Here is a 6,882-nt window from a genome sequence, read left to right as displayed (position 1 = left end):
TCCACTTTAGCCACAACAACCCCAGGCAGAGCTACAGACTGGGGGAAGAGTGGCTGGAGAGCAGCCCAGCAGAGAGGGACCTGGGAGCACTGGTTTACAGATGGCTGAACATGAGCCAGCAGTGTGTCCAGGTGGCCTGGAAGGCCAATGGCATCCTGGCTTGTATCAGGAATAGTGTGGCCAGCAGGAGCAGGGATGTGATTCCCCCCCTGTACTCAGCACTGGCCCCACCCCAAGTACTGTGAGCAGTTCTGGGCCCCTCACTGCAGGAAGGATCTTGAGGTGCTGGAGCAGGTCCAGAGGAGAGCAACAAGGCTGGTGAAGGGACTAGAGGGAAAGTCTTACAGGGATAGGCTGAGGGAGCTGGGGTTGTTTAGCCTGGAGAGCAGGAGACTCAGGGGGGACCTTATCACTCTCTTTCAACCACCTGAAGGGAGGTTGTGGTCAGGAGGGGGCTGGGCTCTTCTTCCAGGCAACTGGCAACAAGACAAGAGGGCAGGGCCTCAACCTGCTCATTGGGAGGTTTAGGTTGGATATTAGGAAGCACTTCCTCATGGAGAGAGGGTGATTAGACATTGGAATGGACTTCCCAGGGAGGTGGTGGAGGCACCATCCCTGTACGTGTTCAAGGAAAGGCATTTAGTGCCATGGTCTAACTGATGTGGTGTTGGTCATAGGCTGGAGCTGATGATTTTAAAGGTCTTTTCCAGCCTTGGTAATTCTGTGATTTCTGCTCGGCTAACTATACCTGTCCCCTCTTTCACCTCCTCCCCAGCCCAGCAAGGATTTCACAGCCACTGCCGGGTCAGCCCTCGCCTCCAAATCCTGCACTGCCACGTCCCCGCATCACTTCCCACAGCACCTTCTCCTTCCACCGTTGCCTGGTAGAGGCTCTGACCTCCTCCAGCCCTCGCTGTGCTGCCTGCCTGCTGCTGTGGTTGGCAGCTCTTCCACCAGCTTCCACCTCTGGCTTGTCTTCTCCCCTCAGCTTTCATGCAGAGATGCTGCCCAACAACCTGAGAGGGATTCAGGTTTCACAGGGAGCTGGTGCCAGAAAAGGAAATTGCCTGGTGGGGCTGAACCCACTGTAAGAATGGAGACAAACAGTTTAACTGAATGTAACAGAAATGAATTTAAGCCATAAGCAGAGGCGCTGGTCCTTGTGCATTGACATGATGATAGTGGTTTCACTGTGTGTCACTGTCTTGGGCCTGTGTATTTCCGTGGCGTGTTTTGTAAGTCCCCGTATGCTTTCCCTGCCTCAGTTCCATTAACTCTTGTGGGAAAATTTCTTTGCTATTTGTCTCACACTCTGCAGGAGTGCATCTTTGTGGAATAGTAGATTTTGGCTGTATGTTGGACACAGTTACTCCCACAGAAATCTTCTTCTCATCTTGTCATTGAGTGAGCCAGCTGCCTCTGGACTGTATGTGTTTTCAGGAAGGAAATAGGATTTCAATTACTTAGTTTCTTTTCCATTTAAGAGGTATTTCTTTCTCATGATGTAAACTTATATAAGCTCATATAGTTGGAAATACTTCTAGTTTGTTTAAGAGACATGACACAAAACAACAGCAAGCATGTGGTACAGGCTTCCAGCTATTCTAGAGGATGTGGAAGAGTGTTCGCTCCGTTCAGCAGAACAGCAGCCTCTCCAGAGGTGGCACACCTGCTTTTCAGCGAGCCTCAGCAGCTCCTCCACAGCATTTCTGGCAGGCAATGAAGAGATAAAGTGACTAGCACAATTCTTGTTAGTTTGGTCTTGGGACTTTGAGCTGAAGACTGCAGGAGTTTTTTAACTGGAATTTGCAAAAGGTAATAAATCTCTCCCCTTGATGTTTTAGTTGGCCAAGAGGCAACCTCTTAAGTGCTTCCAGCACTTAACAAACACAGTCTGTTTAACATACCAATATTGTGGTTTTAGCTCATGATGTTTAAACTGTTAAAAACTTGTACTGTGTATTGTAAAGTTTTTATGTCTGATACCAAAAGGGGGGGGAAACAGGGCAGTTTCATCAGTAAGCTACAGTAAGCTGTCTACTAGCACATTTAATTTCTTGCAAAAGAGTTTATTTGGATTAATTTTAGTAATTCTTTTTTAGGATTTCTTTTGACTGGTGATATAAGTACAGGCAGGAGAGTAGTGATCCTATCAAGCACTTGCATTTTATCCAATTGTTTTATCTTAAAGAAACTCCTAAAATGAAGGTCCTAATTATTCACAATTACACCTATTTAAAAAAAGAATGAAGTCTTGCTTTTGTTGATGACTCAAATAACTGATCTCTATTCTTTTGCTGTGGCCCTATATTTTTTTTTCACATGTTGCACCAGCATCAGTCAAGTGTGTGTGGTTTAAGATTCTCTTTTCTCTCTCTTCTGCCTACTTTACTTCAAAATTTCATGAAGGTATTTGAATATTCTTGACTGTTCCAAAAGCTCTTTCAGAATAGAGGAGGAAAGAAACATTTCTCAGCCCAAGTATGTTTTAAGATCCCTTATATGGGAAGCCTCCTTTACACTCAGGGATTAGATTTGATACAATGTCTATTAATACCAGCTCTCCTCTTATACTTCAGCTGCTCTTTTGGAAACATTATGAGTATTGTGTTAGGAATAGTTAATGCAATTAGATTTGCTGGAAAATGTAATGATTCTCAGTTTCTTTGGAGCAGAGTGAAATGCACTGTGTTAGACATTTTTATGTGTGATACAGCAAAGCACTCTTAAAATACAGGTCATAAATAACAGAACAGATCCATGGGAAGACAGCTATAATATTTATCTCCATGGACACTTCTGGTTAAACTTGTCAGGTGTCTCAAATAAGGTCACTTAATAAGTGACCTTAATAAGGTCATTTTTCCTCAATAAAAAATCTGGGTTAGTTGTTTCTTCATTTAGTGCAAATGCAGTTTTGGCTTTTCCAAATAAATGTTTCTGTATGGAACGGAACATCTGAATATGTTGCATACAGCTACAGGGTGTCTCCAGACCTTAAATTAACCCAGGTCTGGTTTAGCATGTCAAAGCATAGCCAGGCTAGTCCCATTTTATACCATTATCAGCTACTCCTCACTATCTGTGACCACCATTGCTTCATGTGTGCATCCACAGCACAACAGTTTAATGCTCTCACAAAGGGGAGTAACCTACTTTACACATAGGCAAACGCAGCTCTAGGCAGCCCTAAGTGGTGCATCACTTCTGCTCAAGGCGAAAAAGGTGAAGAGGCTTAGAGAGGAAGGCATGAAGCACCACTGTCAGCTGCTCTTGTGGTGTTAGGGCATTACGAGCAGCTTTCTATTGTAGAAAGTGTATTTATGGACTCAGAGAGACCTGTGGAGTTCTGAATATCCTCCAGGAAACCATGATCTGGGACACTGATCTACACAGACCAAATTCAACAAGACTAGGACACTTGGAGGAAGGGCTGATGATCTCATGTGCTAGTGATGCACCCTTGTGTTTTTTGTGAGCTAAGATGCCCCATCCTCCATATTTAAGGTGAAAAGGCAAAGCACAAACAGAAGAAAAGATTTCCTCGCCAGCCAAAGTGGTTCCAGCCCCCTCCACTTTTTATCCTCAATCCTGCCTGGTGCCCACAGCTCAGCTGTGCTTGGATAAAACTGCATGGGCCTGCTTTGAATCAGAATGGGATAGCCAACCACTAAAATCATCTCCTTTCACTTCGAAGTTAAGCCATATGAATTCTGCAGTAAAAAGTAAAAAATAAAATAAAATAAAATAAAATAAAATAAAATAAAATAAAATAAAATAAAATAAAATCCCCACAACAAACCCTAAACAAAACCAAAACAGTACAGAAGCACAGTTAAATTTTGTTCCATAGCAGTGGGAAATAAACAGTGGGAGATGGTATTTAAAGGTGGTAATACATGGATCCATACACAGAACAGAGGGCATACTGTGAATTCACACCCCTTCAACACTAACACTACTACATTATTTTAAGCGATTTCTTCAACTTGTGGCTCTGATTTAACTGAAGCCAGCAAAGAAGACCTTATTTTTTCCTGATCATGTAAGATTTTGCTCCAATGGACAAATGAAACTACTTGGGCAAAATGTTTCACTCTGTAGGATTTGCTGTGTCCTTTTAGAAGAAAATTCTTACCACCTACTGCCCTTGACTGTCTCTCTGATTCATAGCTCAGCTGACCATGTTTGTCCTGAAGATGTCTAACACCCAGCACTGCCCACGATGCCTCACTTAACTACACAGCTGGCTTAGATATTCTGTTACACAGGGATGATTAATATCAAGGTCAGTTGTTTTTTTTCCTCAGAAACAGCTGGCTTAAATTACTGTCCTCTGATTATTACTGTGCAAACAAAAATGTTGAATAGCAAATATCCTGAGTTAGGATAAGTACAGCTGAAAAACAGAATTCTATGAGAATTCATTATCTAATTAGGGACCACATTTTCCACTGCAAGGTACTGCACTCCCAATTATAAGCAATTTTAAAATCCTTAAAAAAGGACTGCAATAATTTCATTGCAATGGAAACATCTTCCTACATATTCCATACTCTAAAGTCTGAGTCTGCCAAAGGAAATTGGTGATTGAGAGAAATGAAGTCAAATCTTCAGAAACTGACAGAAGGCTGAAGAGCTGTAAAGTGGGAACTGCAGCAAACCTCCTTACAGCTTTTGCTATCATTCTGCCATTTTCTGCATGAACAAAGACTATCTGGTGTGGCATGGTGTGGCATGGCATGGTATGTAAAGACCATCATGCTTGCAAGTAAAATACACAAGCCTGACCTGACATGAAATAGGTTCCCTCATGAGACACCACTGTGTGTTAGTAGCACACCATTACAAAGAATTTTCTCTCTTCTCTAAGGAATTTTGGAATCAGTGCCTCTTTAAGGCCTGCTGCTCTCATGTGCCTGTGTGAAGAACGACTGCAGTGTTTACAAGCAAGACCCTCTTTCTCACATTCCTCTATCTAATTCAGTCATGCTGGGCACGCCAAGATTGTTACATGGATTCATGAAACCTTTGAATCTCAGCACCAGCCTGGAGATACAAAGCACATGTACTGAGAGATTTATGCTATTTACATATTATTTTTCTCTGCCAAAGATCCTCTCCATGTTTTCAAGGATGTCACAATGGGACAAGAAGACACTTTTCTCATTCTTTTAAGACCTCAAAAAAAGTAAATTAATGAAAATGGAAGGCCCTTCCTTGGCGTGCCTGGGCTCCTGTGGGAGAGTTCTCCTGCCAGAGCAGGAAACTAATTTGTGCTCCCTGGATGAAATTTTATGACCTTGAAGATCATTGAGTCCAACCACAACATAAGTCTACCAACCATTAACCTAATACTACCTATTCCAATGCTTAAACCATGTCCCTCAGCACCACATCTACATGTCTCTTCAACTGCTCCAGGGATGGAGACTCCCTGGGCAGCCTATTCCACTGTTTAATTACCCTTTCAGTGAAGACATTTTTCCTTTTTTGTTTGAAAGACCAAAGAAATCTGTGTTCCCACAGCTGCATTCCTCGGGGCACAGGCTGTGGGATGCCTGTTTCAGAGCCCCAGAAGAGCTTGCACCAACACAGCTGTGCAAAGTTGTACAGAAAGAGGAGAGAGGAGGCGGGGGGGGGAGAAGGATTCAGGTCTGTCAACCCATATGGACAGTTGGAATGTTCTTCCTCCCCAAAGCAGAGGATGCTACAAGATAATATTCTACCTATTGACCAAGTGGGACTAAGTTGTAAGATATGTGCTGGTAGGTTCTTAGCAGGCTAATGACGCTTGAAATTTCGAAACTACACTAGCCTACACTCTTGTCCAAGTCTGGTACAAGATAACCACACTAACTGTCACAGGGATACAGCCAAGGTCCCGTGGCATCTCAGGGAAGCAGACAGTGTCCTGTGACACCCAAACCACCATCAAAGGGATGAAGAGAGTGTCCCATGGCACCCAGGCCACCACCTCAGTGACAAAGACTGTATCCTGTGGCACCCAGGCCACAAACCCAGGGATGCAGCCAGGGTCCCCTGGCTTGAGGACCACCACCCCATGTACACAGCCAGGGTCCTCCCTGCTGGGCCTGCCCGGCCACCAACAGTGCCAGAAGATGAGCTGGCAGCAGTCCCCAAGGGAGCTGCTGGATGCTGTGGCCCTCGGGTGGGGAGAGGCCAGAAAAAGGGCCCCTGTGCTGGGATGAGATGGGGGGCCATGCCCTGAGCGTGTCACTGCTGCTGTTCCCAGAACATGCATGTGAAGGACACTGTTGGAAAGCTGGGGATGACTGAAGTGGAATGGAATGTCAATGTCAGCAACCAGATCCCTCAGAAACTGGGATAAAAGATGGAAGAGGATTTCCTACCCCATGGGGCTTTCAGGGAGGCTGGTATGGCTGGGATCAGCCTGCTTTTGGGGCAAGAGGCACCACCTGAAAAGCCCCACAGAGACTAAGCCTGCCCATGCCTCCTTCTGGCTGCTCAGGTCCATGCTGTCAGAGATCAAGCTGGGAAAGCAGCAGGACAAGAGCAAGACCATGCTCAAGCAGTTGGTCAAGATGACCAAGCAGCTGCAGGAGCAGGTGAGGCTGGTGGGGGAAAGTGCTCCCAACACCCACTGGCTCAGCAGGGGTGACCCCCTGCTGGGGTCCAGGCCAGCTCCCCTGGATGGAGCCATCAAACCTCCAAAGCACTCAGGCATGTTGGCCATATTCATCCAATCGTAGAGCTGATTCCTTCTCCCCTTCCTGCAGCTGGACAAGCTGCACGCAACAGTGCAAGGTGTGGAGAAGGAGCAGGACAAGCTGTGTGCAACTGTGGAAGCTGTGGAGAAGGAGCTGGACAAGCTGCTGCCGATGAAGACTTGGAGCAGGA

This window comes from Chaetura pelagica, unplaced genomic scaffold, assembly GCF_000747805.2.
Source record: "Chaetura pelagica isolate M959 unplaced genomic scaffold, ChaPel_1.0 scaffold349, whole genome shotgun sequence".
In the NCBI taxonomy this organism is placed as follows: Eukaryota; Metazoa; Chordata; class Aves; order Apodiformes; family Apodidae; genus Chaetura; species Chaetura pelagica.
The sequence above is the reverse complement of the archived record's forward strand: the minus strand, read 5'-3'. Positions refer to the sequence as shown.